General features: G+C 37.8%; 1 long non-coding RNA gene across 1 annotated transcript in view; it reads left to right on the forward strand.

Annotated features, from left to right (window-relative positions):
- Positions 1–12,967, forward strand: part of LOC125096044 (uncharacterized) — a 36,301-nt gene extending 23,334 nt beyond the window's left edge. The window contains exon 3 of the long non-coding RNA XR_007126037.1: positions 12,493–12,967. This is a non-coding gene — a long non-coding RNA (uncharacterized LOC125096044). The remainder of the gene's footprint in view (positions 1–12,492) is intronic.
- Positions 12,968–13,181: the final 214 nt, after the last annotated feature.

Here is a 13,181-nt window from a genome sequence, read left to right on the forward strand (position 1 = left end):
CTGCCTAGAGCTCTCTCTATCCTTACCCTGGGTCACCTTTTTTTCTATTTGAATTGAACAACTAAGTGTGCCACTCACTATCTTCCCATTGGGAGAGTTTTCCTTCACCATTTAGGTCATCCTGAGTGGTGCTACAATATGGCATCATTCCATTTTTAGTTAACTTCAAAGTATTGTGCTGACCCATCTGTGAACCAGGCCTAGTTATTTTTCTCTTATGTCAGTTGCTCTATAGACAAGACCCTCTACCTCCTTGAAGTCACAGGTTGGAGATTATAAGGAGGTATTGGTAAAACAGTGGTTCACATAGGGTGTCTGGTTCACATGCTCATGTCTTTACGTAAAGAGGATACCCTAACCAACCTAACATGTCCCCAAATCACTGGGTCCTACAAACTTTATAGATGTGACAAGCTCCTGAATTTTTGTGGGTTTTATTGTTCAATCTTTGAAAGCCATGGGTCTCTCTCTAGGGAATCATCTTCTCATGGGTCAAATTAGTGTAATGTCATTTAGAGTACAGCAACAAGTGACGAAACCTCAGAAATCTTATAACACCAAATTTACTGCATTCTATGCATGGAAGCAGTCATAAACCCGACCAGATTCAAACCACCACCTCTTGATGGGAGAAAGGCAAGTTCCTAGGATAAAATGCGGGATAGGAGATAATGGTGTGGCCATTTGGGAGAAATATGATATTTTACATGTATTCTCTGGATTCACATAATAAGTCCATTTTTGCCTTCCCAACTCCATATACTTTTTAATCACTTTCTTATTACCATTCCAAGAAAATTCTAACATCTACAATCATATCATTTGCTTTAAGACATGTTCCAAGAATCCATCCCAGGGAAGTATTAGAACCAGTTCCAGATACTCCTGATAAGACACTGAATCCTGAATTATCGTTGTGAATATTACCCCTATGTCAAAAAATTTTCTGCAAACTATATTTTTATTCCAACACCTTCATTATTTAGGTTGAAGGGCCATTCTTACATGTTCTTCTGAATTCTGCTTATACATATTCTCCAGCTTCTGCAAGTTCTTGGTGTTGAAGCTATTTCTCCTAAGAGCAGGAGATATACATGGTGGTCACTCAGCAATCTGACCTGGTTACCGACTGGAAGGCTAAGAAACTTTTCAGTGGCAGGTCTTGCATCATCTCGCAAGGCACCAGACTCAGATGAGGTCATTGCAGATTCTCATGTAAGGGAAGAGTCCTCTGTTCTGGCAAAGGTGCTGCTGTCTCAGCAAAATATCCAGTTGAGAATGTGAGAGTGTGTGATTCTTGGGCTTTTCCAACCAAATGTTCTCATTTCAGTTCCAAGCTCCAAGGCTTCCCTATTAGGGCCCCAACTCTGATATAGAAGTTCTCTCCAGATGTTGCCTCATAATCTCATTTAAACTCTGCCACCCTTAAAATTTTATCTTAGGGCTGATTTTCAGCCAAGTGGGCACTGTAATTGGAGGAGATGAGATTCCCCTTCAGAACTGCCATAGAGGATCTCTGAGTTTCACAGTTTGCTGGAGTTGACAACTGGCTATTATTAGACCTTGTTTTCTTTTTTTAAGATTTCTAATACAGTGAACAAAAGCTAGCCTATACCACTATCCTTATAGTTGTAATTGTAATTATAATTGCCTTCATACCATTTAGATGTCTCACCTTCTAACTATACCTCATCTTCATCAACCAAAGGAGAAAGCCTTCATAATTAGGATGCCATCAATGTGTGTGTGTGTGTGGTTGTCTGTGTGTTCTGGGAGCGGGGTGGGGGGGGCTCCTCATTAGTGTCTGACCATTGAGTAATCCAGCTCCAAAATCCTATGGCAATGATCTGATTCTAAGGTCATTCCTAATATCATCTTTCTTGATTTGTTTCCCCCAGAGAGCATAACATAAAACAAAGGCTTTATGTACACATGCTTTATTTGGAGAGGTTTAAATAGGGAAGAAAAGAAGAGACAGAGGAAAATCACTGTGGACAGCTGGTTGCTAAATCCTGTAGGACCATCTGAGAAACTTTATAAAATTCTTACCAGGTCTGTCTATCCTGGGATAGAAAGGTGATAAGCTTATATCCACCAGGTTCATTCCTATTGATCAAAATTTTATCCCATGAAGCATGGACCCCAGGAGGTTTCTTGGAATCCCTTAACTTTGAGTCAATGGAGAATTCTTGGGATGGGAGCCATGAAGCTCATCACAGATACCTGAGGAAAGATGCTATCTGGTAGCCTCCATGTCAAGCGAATCAAACCTTGTACAGAAATGGTTGTCACAGAAGTGTCTGTGACAAAACCAGGTAAGAATGAAAGGTGCTGAAGATGTGCTTAAGACATGTCCAATACTATGGTCATGAGAATAATTATCATACTATTAAATAGGGGAAAACAATTGATAAATTACTATAAATTCAGGATATATTCAATAAATTGTGGTATGTCAGTTTAGTGAAACACTGTGGATCCCTAGCAAAAGTTACAATAATAGAAAGATATATGATGATATTAAAATATTCACAATAATGATTTTACTTAATCACTTGAGAAAGGGAGAGAGAGAGTGGGAGCGCCAGAGAGAGCATGAGCAGGAGGGAGGGGCCAAGGGAGAGGGAGAAGCAGCCACCCCACTGAGCAGGGAACCTGAGGTGGTGCTCCATCCCAGGACCTTTAGATCATGATCTGAGCTGAAGGCAGATGCTTAACCTACTGAGCCATCCAGGTGCCCCAAAATATTCACAATAAATATGAAATTGAAATTTCTGGTATATCAGCAGTGTATGACTGATTTTATAAAATCAATTCTGTTTTGTGTAAATCAATAATTTTCTAATTCTTCAGGATGACTAATGTACTTCTTTATTGTTTCTTTTTTCCTATGTATTTTGCTGTATCCTCCTGGGGCTCTACTCAGGCAACAGAAGACCTTACTTTCTCTCCAGAAATTATTTCTTACTTCCTACTAAGAAAGAATTCCCACAACAATAATTCTTTTTCTCTTTCTTTTGCTTCTTTTCATTCTTGTTCTTATTCTTCATGGCACCTTCTGCATCAGCAAGATAGAGAATTATGAATTAATGTTCCTTCTGGATAAAAGCCTCTTTTTCTGAAATGTATCGGTTACCTCACTGGTTGTATTAGTCAACTTAAACCATAGGAATTTATTTGTCGCAGAAATCCAAGATCAAGGTGCCATTCAATTAGTCCCTTAGTGAGGGGGCTCTCTTCCTGGCTTACAGGTGGCTTCTTTCTTGTGTCCTCAAATAGTGAAAAGAGAGGGGAAGAAAGCTCTCTAGTGTCTTCTTATAATGGCACTGATCTCCTCCCCACCCTCATGACCTCATTCAAACCTAATAACCTCTCAATAGCCTCATCTCTAATTACTATTACATAGGGGGTTAGAGCTTCAACATATGAATTCTGGTGGGACACAATTCAGTCCATAGCACTTGTTATAACTGATTTTACAGACTCATGGATTCTTAGACCAGGATGAAATTGAGAAATTCCAGTTCAACCTTTTACTCAAAAGTAAGAGTCCTGGCTATTTCCCTGGGCAGTGGCAGTGCTACTTTGTATTTATCTTACGACTTTTTAGGTGCAGGAAGTTTACTAGCCAGAAGAATCTCTTCAAATGGTGTATTTGTCTCTTAGGATGAGCACAATCCTGAGGACAAAGTAATTTTAAAATCTTAATAACAACGATAACAGTAAGCACTTACATAGCTCTTACAACATGCCAGGAATAGTTCCAAGCACTTTTCAAATATTATTACATTTCATCTTTCTCCTAACCCTGTAATGCAAGTGCTATTAGTATCCTCATTTTACAGACAAAGAAACTGAGGCACAAAGAGTTTAAATAACTTGCCCAAGGTCACATGCTGAGTAAGTGGTGGAATTGGGGTTTGAACTCCAGCCATCTGGCTCGGAGTCTGCACTTTTAAACATGACATAAAGAAAATAATTTCCAGAGCTCCCACTTTTATTTCCTCTATTCTCATTTGCCATTGCTCCTTTATTTTTCATAAGGTTTCTATGATCTCTAGGCCAAATGAGATTCCAAAAATAACAATTTTAATCTTCAAATCGAGGGCACGATTTCTAAATGGACCAAGTTATTTTTGTGAACCCTACATAAAATTCAGGAACAGAACTTTGGGAAAGAACTTCCAGATGGCAGTAAATCTTCACAGTTCAGTAATTAAGCCTTTTGAGAAAGTTACTCTGTTATGGAGCCTCTGCCTGATTAACTGTACAATATCAATTATATCAAATGGCACTACTTTAATTCTGTCAAAATTTAGAGAAATCTGACATGCTGACACGAGACTCTAATGAGCTGCTAAGTGTCATAAAGTGCCATGGGGGGGAAAGCACCCTTGCTTTCAGAAGAAAGGTGGCTTTTCTTTTTCTTTATTCACATGAGGCTATGCTTTATTAAAGACCATGAACATCCAGAACATCTCACACCTCTACTGTTCCAAATGGCAGTCTAATTTTTAGTTTTTATGAATGAAATTCACATGATAAAAGGCAAATTTATCAAAAATAAATAAATATAGCTTATATTTTTGGTTGAGAAAGATTATATATCTAGGAAATTAGGCCCTTCTACTTTTGTTCTCCCGTTCCTGTGAAGAATGGCTCTGAGAAAGTTAACTGTAACTTTCCAAAAGTTAAATTGCCTAATTTTATAGTGACAGACAGTTGTCTGGTCATTAAGGACAAATCCAGGCTGTTTAAATAGCAAAGCTGGAGATATTAAGTGACAGGATCTTTCAACAAAGTTTGGCCTTCTTGAAAAGAAATGTCCTTTTCATAAAAAATAGAAGGGACTTTATTATAAATATAATGGCTACCATCAAATGTAAGAGCTTAAGGTTCATCACTGAAGGAATAATTAAAAGGCACAGGCCATTCTTTTTTGATTTTCCATCATTACTTTAATGCAATATTTAAATATTTAAATTTTCTGTTTGTGACCTGAGGCAGACAAAAGGAAGCCTGCATTATGATTTAGAGAGATGTACATGTATCATTAATGAACATCTACCATGGAAAATTTATTCCATTTCATATGTTTGGTGATCATCTCTTTCTGAATCCCTGCCATACCTGTACTCCTTGACCTCCTTTTTACCGTCTTTCATGTTCTTCCTAATACCTTCTGGATAGTTCCATTTGGGAATCCCAGCACTCCATGGAACTCCAATGTCCAACCCATCAGTTATTCCAGGCCCCACTGATCCTCTCTTCCCCTTTCCCTTGGTTAAGTGAATCATCATCTTCCAAGTTGCCTGATGTTGAATCCTCAGAGTCTTCATTATTTTTTTTTGGCTCATCCTTTTTCAACTTTCTGTGGATTTATAACCTATACATTGAGACTTCTGAACTCAATAGTACACAAACACAGAAAAGGTTTTATTTATTTATTTATTTATTTATTTATTTATTTATTTATTTATTTATTTTAAATTACTGCTTTCTACCAACAGTAAAAACTTTGCCATCCTTAATGACATTCAGAGAAGATTCCATTTCCTGGAGGTCCGTGCACCAATACTGGTCAGGTTTTTCCTTTTCCCGCTGCTGTGATTACCGTCCATGGCTACTCTCTGCTGATCTTCCCTTTTCTTATCAGGCTTTCCCTTCTTAGGTGCCAGCAAGATGAGCAAAACTTTCATCTGTGTTTCTTGGATCATAGAAAACATAGGGAGCCCTCAATGATAAATGATAGAAGAGTTGGCTGCCACATTACCTTCTTGTCTTTGTCCAATTGTCATTTCCAATTATCTTTTCCTTCGCTGTGGTAGGCTCAACAAAACAACAAATGCATCAGCGGAACTGGATCGGATGCCATTCTCCAATTCTGGCAGTTTCGATTATTTATGAGTGATTTTCTTGGAGTTCCTCTCTTATTAGTCTTTGGGAAGGGAAGCACCCTTCCCATACATTGTCTTCTTCCACCTAAGGGATGGAAGTGGGGAGTGGGAAGGGTAAATAAAAACCTTAGCAAACGGGGCACCTGGGTGGCTCAGTGGGTTAAGCCTTTGCCTTTGGCTCAGGTCATGATCTCAGGGTCCTGGGATTGAGCCCTGCATCGGGCTCTCTGCTCAGCAGGGAGCCTGCTTCCCCCTCTCTCTCTGCCTGCCTCTCTGCCTACTTGTGATCTCTCTCTCTGTCAAATTAAAAGCAAAACAAAACAAAAAAACCTTAGCATTCACTCTGCCTGTATGTTCTCTCCACAGAGACAGTAGAGCAGACTGCAGCTGAGATTAGAGTGGGGGAGAGGGAGGTTGCTGATTCAGATGACTTTTATGACCAAAAGGGATATCTAACTCCTACTATTTACTCCTTTATTTAGAGTGAGCATACCTGAGCCTTCTTTTTCCTGAACTTTGGGTCTTAGTAACCAGTTCTGGGGCAACAGAGAGGGTCCTTTGAAGATCTTATTACAAGTCACCAAATTGTCTTGATATTTCCCCCAAAGTATTTTTCACATTCATAATAGTGACAAGAATGTTATCTTAAGGACTAGCATCAGACTTTTTGTGCACGTGTGTGTGTGTGTGTGTGTGTGTGTGTGTGTGTGAGAGAATGTGTATGGTCGGGTGGGGGGTCATGGAGAACACTTTCCTGTTTAAGAAAACTTTCTTTTGGGGCGCCTGGGTGGCTCAGTGGGTTAAGCCGCTGCCTTCGGCTCAGGTCATGATCTCAGGGTCCTGGGATCGAGCCCCGCATCGGGCTCTCTGCTCAGCAGGGAGCCTGCTTCCTCCTCTCTCTCTGCCTGCCTCTCTGCCTACTTGTGACCTCTCTCTGTCAAAGAAATAAATAAAATCTTTAAAAAAAAAAAAAAAAGAAAACTTTCTTTTTTTTTAATATTTTATTTATTTCTTTGACAGAGAGATCACAAGTAGGCAGAGGCAGGCAGAGAGAGAGAGAGGGAAGAAGGCTTCCTGCGGAGCCGAGAGCCCAATGCGGAGCTCGATCCCAGGACCCTGAGATCATGACCTGAGCCGAAGGCAGAGGCTTAACCCACTGAGCCACCCAGGAGCCCAGAAAACCTTCTCATTTAAGAAATGTCTCCAAATAGAATACACATTGTGAATAAGAGATACAACCAACTGTATTGCTGCTATGTATTAGATAATTGTACCTACCTAGCTTTGGCACTTCAAGATCCCATCATACCTTTTGAAATCAGAAAGTGCATTTCAGTGCAGGTACTTCTCACTATCTTCCCTGGCCTACCCAGGTCAGATTTTACAGTGCTATTCAAGGATGTTAGTGGCCTCCTCTCATGCATTGCTCAATGTCTTGAAGGAGGGGATATGCTCTAGGCCCTTCTGAGGAACATCATGGGAAGACGGATATGTGAGACACAGATGATGTATGCACAGTGACATTCCCCTGTGTCTGGATTATTTTCTCTACATCATGCAAGGGAAATTCTGGAACGTCACCCTCAGCCATAATCCATCACCAAGTCCAGGTTTAAGTTAAGCCAACAAGCTAACTTTTAGATTTAGCTATTGGAGTTTACACATTAAACTTGGAATTTCTTTTCTTTTTTAAATTTAATTAATTTATTTACCTGACAGAGAGAAAGCAGCACAAGCACAGGAGTGACAGGCAGAGGAAGAGGGAGAGGCAGACCCTTGCAGAGCAGGGAGCCTTATGTTGGACTCCCCTCCAAGACCCTAGGATCATGACCCAAGCCAAAGGTAGATGTTTAACCAACTGAGCCACCCAGGTGCCCCGAAACTCAGAATTTCTGACAAGTACATCATATTGATAACTTTGGTCTGAGCCAATGTTTATTCTATCCCACTTGACCTAACATTGTTAGAATCACATTCCTCAGAAATGTGTCGATAGAAATAGTAAAATCTCACAGTTTGATAGATATGGTCAGTTTTTGTACCCTCCTCTAAGGCATGCTTGGATTTGATTGTGGTTATGCATCTGGAGGCAATGAAGCCTATTGGAACATATTGAAAATAGACCACTAATGAGGTTATTACAAGATTCTCACACAAGGAAATGCTTATCTTCTCAGACAGTAGGGGCATAATCGGCTTTGAGGGCAAGGGTGGTTCAGGGAGATTTGACAGCTCCAAGTCCTCATATTTGTCTGACCACACCTAGACATGCTCACTCCATGTTTTAAGGTCCCTTTCATTCCCAATTAGATTCTAAGTTTCATACAAAATATTTGGCAGGGCTGTGAATCCAAGGTATATTTTAATGCTGTAAAACACTCAATACTTAATTGTTGAGCCTAGTTCCAGGCATTTCTGCTCTAGAGTTAGCTAAGATACCATTCAAAATACATTTCTTTCTTTTTTTTTTTTTAAAGATTTTATTTATTTATCAGACAGAGATCACAAGTAGGCAGAGAGGCAGGCAGGGAGAGAGGAGGAAGCAGGTTCCCCACTGAGCAGAGAGGCTGATGCAGGGCTCGATCCCAGGACCCTGAGATCATGACCCACGCTGAAGGCAGAGGTTTAACCGACTGAGCCACCCAGGCATCCCCAAAATACATTTCTAAAGAAAGACAAATTTTACTACTCAAGAACTTTGCTGAAAGAACTATGTACTAAAAAAGAAATTGAACTGAGTAAAAAGGAATGGAATTCAAGTAGACATTTTGGGCAAAGACATAGGTAAAGACTTAAGCAAATCAAATCAAACACTAAGTATTATAAAAAGACTAATACTTTTCAGGGGACAGTTCAAAGCAAAAAAGACCTAAAATAACTGATGTGTTAGATTTGATTTCATCCAATACTGTCTCACTCTATTCTTCACATGCATGGGAGGAATATATTTCTCCACCTCATCGTTGATGTTGGACTTGGACTTGTAACTTGCTTTGGTTAATGGAATGCAAGCATACGTAATAAGAGAAAAGGCCTGAAATGTGCATTCCTGTTGCCTTGCTCTCGCTTTCCTCTTTTAACGAAGTGAAGTGTGTGCTCCAGGGAGCCACTGGTTTGCGGAAGACGAGAGACATCTGAAGAAGATCTGTACTAATACATAGTTTGGACCCAAAGTTTAGTCCAGCCAAATCCAGCCTAGTTCAGTCACACCCACATGAGACGCCCCAGTGAGGAATGATTGCTTATGGTTGAATGCTCCTGGGATTTTGTGGTTATTGGTCAAGCAGGAATGGTTAACTGATACAGAAGCTACTAATAAGGATGTATAAGCAGGGAAGATTGGGTTTAAAACATACTAAGTCTCTTGAATGGTTTGGGAGAGGAGGTACTGGTTAATCTATTTTAAATTATTATTGCTCTTTTTGAAAGAAATATGGATGTTGTACAAAATTCAAATATATAAAGGTATGCAGTGAAAATGATTTTCCTTCCCATATTTACTCCACATGTGGTGCCTATTTCCTTTCCCTGGAGGCAACCACTGTTACCAGCTTCTTAGGGATAGTCCCAGAGATGTTTTGTACATTCGTTCATTTGCATATGTGTCTGTGTACATGAAAATAATAACACATTACTACATAACTCTTCCTTTCTTTTTCTTATTAAACTGCATAATTGGAGGTTGTTCTGTATCAGTACATATTGGGATGCTTTTTTAAAATAAAAAAAACATTTATTATAACCTACCATTTGAAGTAAACTAAATTAATTTCATTGGTGCCCTCTGTATAATGATTACTTTTAAATTTTCTTAATCAAGTAAGTATTTTAAGTAATAAGGACAATCATTATACACGTAGAAATAAAATATATAAACTTCTAAACAAGTTACAGAAAAACAGGGAGATGGAAAAATCATTCTCTCATTAAAAGGCAGTAAGAATGAAAAAAGGAAGAAAGATAATGTGTAGTAAATGGAAACAGTACATACAGTAATATAATGTAGTATAATAATATAGTAGAAACAAATAAAAAAACAGTGGATACAACCATCATAACCTACACTAGCAAGTTGAAAAACAAAGCATTTAAAGCTAGATTTTTTTTTTTGAAAACCAAAATGCTGTTTATAAAGGATTCATTTAAAATGTGATTGCATGAGGGCGCCTGGGTGGCTCAGTCAGTTGAGCGTCTGCCTTTAACTCAGGTCATGATCCCAGGGTCTCGGGTTAGGCACTATATTGGGCTCTCTGTTCATTGGGGAGCCTGCTTCTCCCTCTCCCTCTGTTTGCTGCTCTCCCTGCTTGTGCTCTTTCTCTCTCTGTAAATAAATAAATAAATAAAATCTTTAGAAAAATAAATAAAATTGTGATTGAACAAAACATTCACTTAAAACATGACTGATGTATAGAGATAGAAAAAAAATCACAAGATAATTAGCAAAATTAATCTGGCACAGGTATATTAATACCAGAGAAAATAGACCCTAAGGAAAAATAATTATTATTGATAAGGCATATATTAATTACAAAGTTACAATTCACGAAAAAGACAAAACATTTCTGAGTCTCTAGGTGTAGGCATATAGTATAATAACATTGCCTCGAATATATAAAGTAAAAAAGGACAGAATTATAATAAGAAATTGGCAGAGCTACCACATAATTAAATAATCTTTTTTCCTCTTTAGGGAGAGAAAGCATGCACAAAAGTGGGTTGTTGGGGCAGGGAGTACTGGGGATGGATAGGGGCAGAAGGAGAGGGAGAGAGAATCTTAAGCAGGCTCCATGCCCAACATGGAGCCACACAGGGCTCCATCTCACAATCCTGAGATCATGACCCGAGTAGAAATCAAGAGTCCCATGCTTAACTGACTAACCCACACAGGTGCCCCCATAGTTAGATAATTTTAACACTTTGCTCAAAAGTCAATAAATTCAAGCTAAGCAAACAATGGTAATGATAAAGAAAATTTGAATAATAAATTTAGAAACCTGAACTATTTGTCAATTATAGACTCGTAAAACAAATAGAGAATACTGTCTTTTCAACCACATATTGATTATAAAAATAATCCACAATTAGGTTCAGAGGAAATCTCTATAAATAACAAGAAATTAATATCATGTAGATTGCACTTTCAGATCGAAATGCAATTAATTTATAAAATAAATAAGGAAAGAAAGCTTATAGTCCTATCTTGGCAAACTAAAACCTTAAAATTCTAAGCAATTGCAGATCCAAAAATAATTAAAAATGTAAATTATGACATTTAGAAGTAGATTTCAGTGAATGCATTGTATTAGACATTTGCTGGACCCAGTTATAGAAGTTCTTAGACATATTTAGCTCTTTGCATAAATACCTAAGGGAAGACACAAAAGATGGAAAAAATAGTGAGGTAATCACTGAACTTAGGGAGTTAGAGTAAGAACAACAGAATAGAAGCTAGACAGTAGAGAATAATAAGCCAATGTACAGATTGATGAAATAAAATATAAACATCAAAGAAGATCTATAACATGAAAACTAAGTGAGAGTTGCAAAATTTATTAAGAACTAAAACAACCAGTATTAGGAATGAAAATGGGGATATAACTAGAATAAATTAATGATGTATATTTGTCATCTACATGAAGGTACAGTGGAAAAATAACCCTACATCTTATCTTAGATTCTTTTACGTTGTTCATTTGATTTATGTTTGTTTTGAAGCTATGAAGAACTGTCAAATTCTCTTTCCATGGCACTGCCTCATTGCCCCGACAAACTATCAGAAAGGCTTTTTGGACACACACATTAGTGCTGTCTTTTGGTATACCTTCAAATACAACTTTAATGTAGTGTTTTGGGGATTCTATATTGGCCTAGGGACAACTGGGAAGTGATTGAATTTTGTGTATGTGCAGGAGATTCTACTTTTTCCTTCTAGGGTCTATATAATCTTCCATGATGCCATTTTTCCACTGTTGAAAGACTAGTTCATTGACAGCCATTCTCAAATAATTGATTTTGCTTCTCCATTTACCAAAGACTTATCTCAAAGAATTCCACAGTTGAAAACAAAACAATAAAGTGGTTCAAAACTCATCATAGGTTAATGTAATAACTCCTCTAAGAGTATTTGCATATAAAAATGAGATAAATTTTGCTTTAATGGAATTATAGGCATCAAACATAGTTAAATGGACATATATTTTTTGATGTATGGAAGTTTTAAGTGCTCAGAAACTTTACGAAATTTGTTTTAAATTAAGATTGGCCTTGTAAAACTGATGTAATGCAGTTCTAATGTAGTGTTTCTACACTACACTCCAGGTTTTATGACTTACAAATACATAGAATTTATTCTTGGAAGAAATTATAGATGAATGAGCACAAATCCACCTACATAACTAAAAAAGTAGCAAGTTTAGTCCCTATTAGAAATCAAGATCTGCTCCCTTTAGGTAATCTCCTGGCTGGCTAATGTAGAAAAAGGAACAGCCAGAACCAGTTTGGGCAAGTCCAAGTGCTATGTGAGTCACCAGAAGCTACAATGCTAATCTTTTTTTTTTTTTTCTTTTTTTTAAATAACTGATTGTTTTCCATTCAGGTTTGTTCCAGGGTCAAACAGAGTTTCAGCATTCCCAGAAGAGAAATGGAACTACCTCCTTGTTGTTGAACACTTTGTCTTCATGTCACAAATATTCATGCATATATTCAACCAACTGCTACTTCCTGACAGGATGGTGTTTCAAGACTATCTTTTCTATTTACATTTCACATGAAGAAAAGAGTACTGTTCCTTGAGAAAGCTCTTTCTTCATTAGGGCAGGTTCCCTATCCAATCATTTTGTAAACTGTGAAAATAAAGAACAAGACTAAATAATGAAGCAATATTTGTGCAGTAGAATAGACTATTGGAAATTTCGCTGGAGGTCCATGACAGAACTGAAATAAACACTTGAGTATCTACACATATGGAATATTCCATAGCTTGAGAGAATCATATCCCCTAATTTTTTTTCTGCTCTATAATGCATTGCTGCTACTTTTGTGTTAACTAAGGGACAGTAGTAAAATAAATGTTTAAAATGGAAGAATACTTAAAAAATAAAATAAAATGGAAGAATATAACTGCATATATTTCTAGCTATAGGTAACCTTACTTTTGGTATTTAGTATCTCCCAGCTACTAAAAACGCATCAATGTGTAATTCTCACACAACCATCATCATCATCTTCATGTTACAGATGGGGGACATGAGGCTTAAAGAAGTTAGGGAGCAGGGCTTCCAGAAT

The sequence above is a fragment of the Lutra lutra genome, chromosome 3, assembly GCF_902655055.1.
Source record: "Lutra lutra chromosome 3, mLutLut1.2, whole genome shotgun sequence".
NCBI classification, from domain to species: domain Eukaryota; kingdom Metazoa; phylum Chordata; class Mammalia; order Carnivora; family Mustelidae; genus Lutra; species Lutra lutra.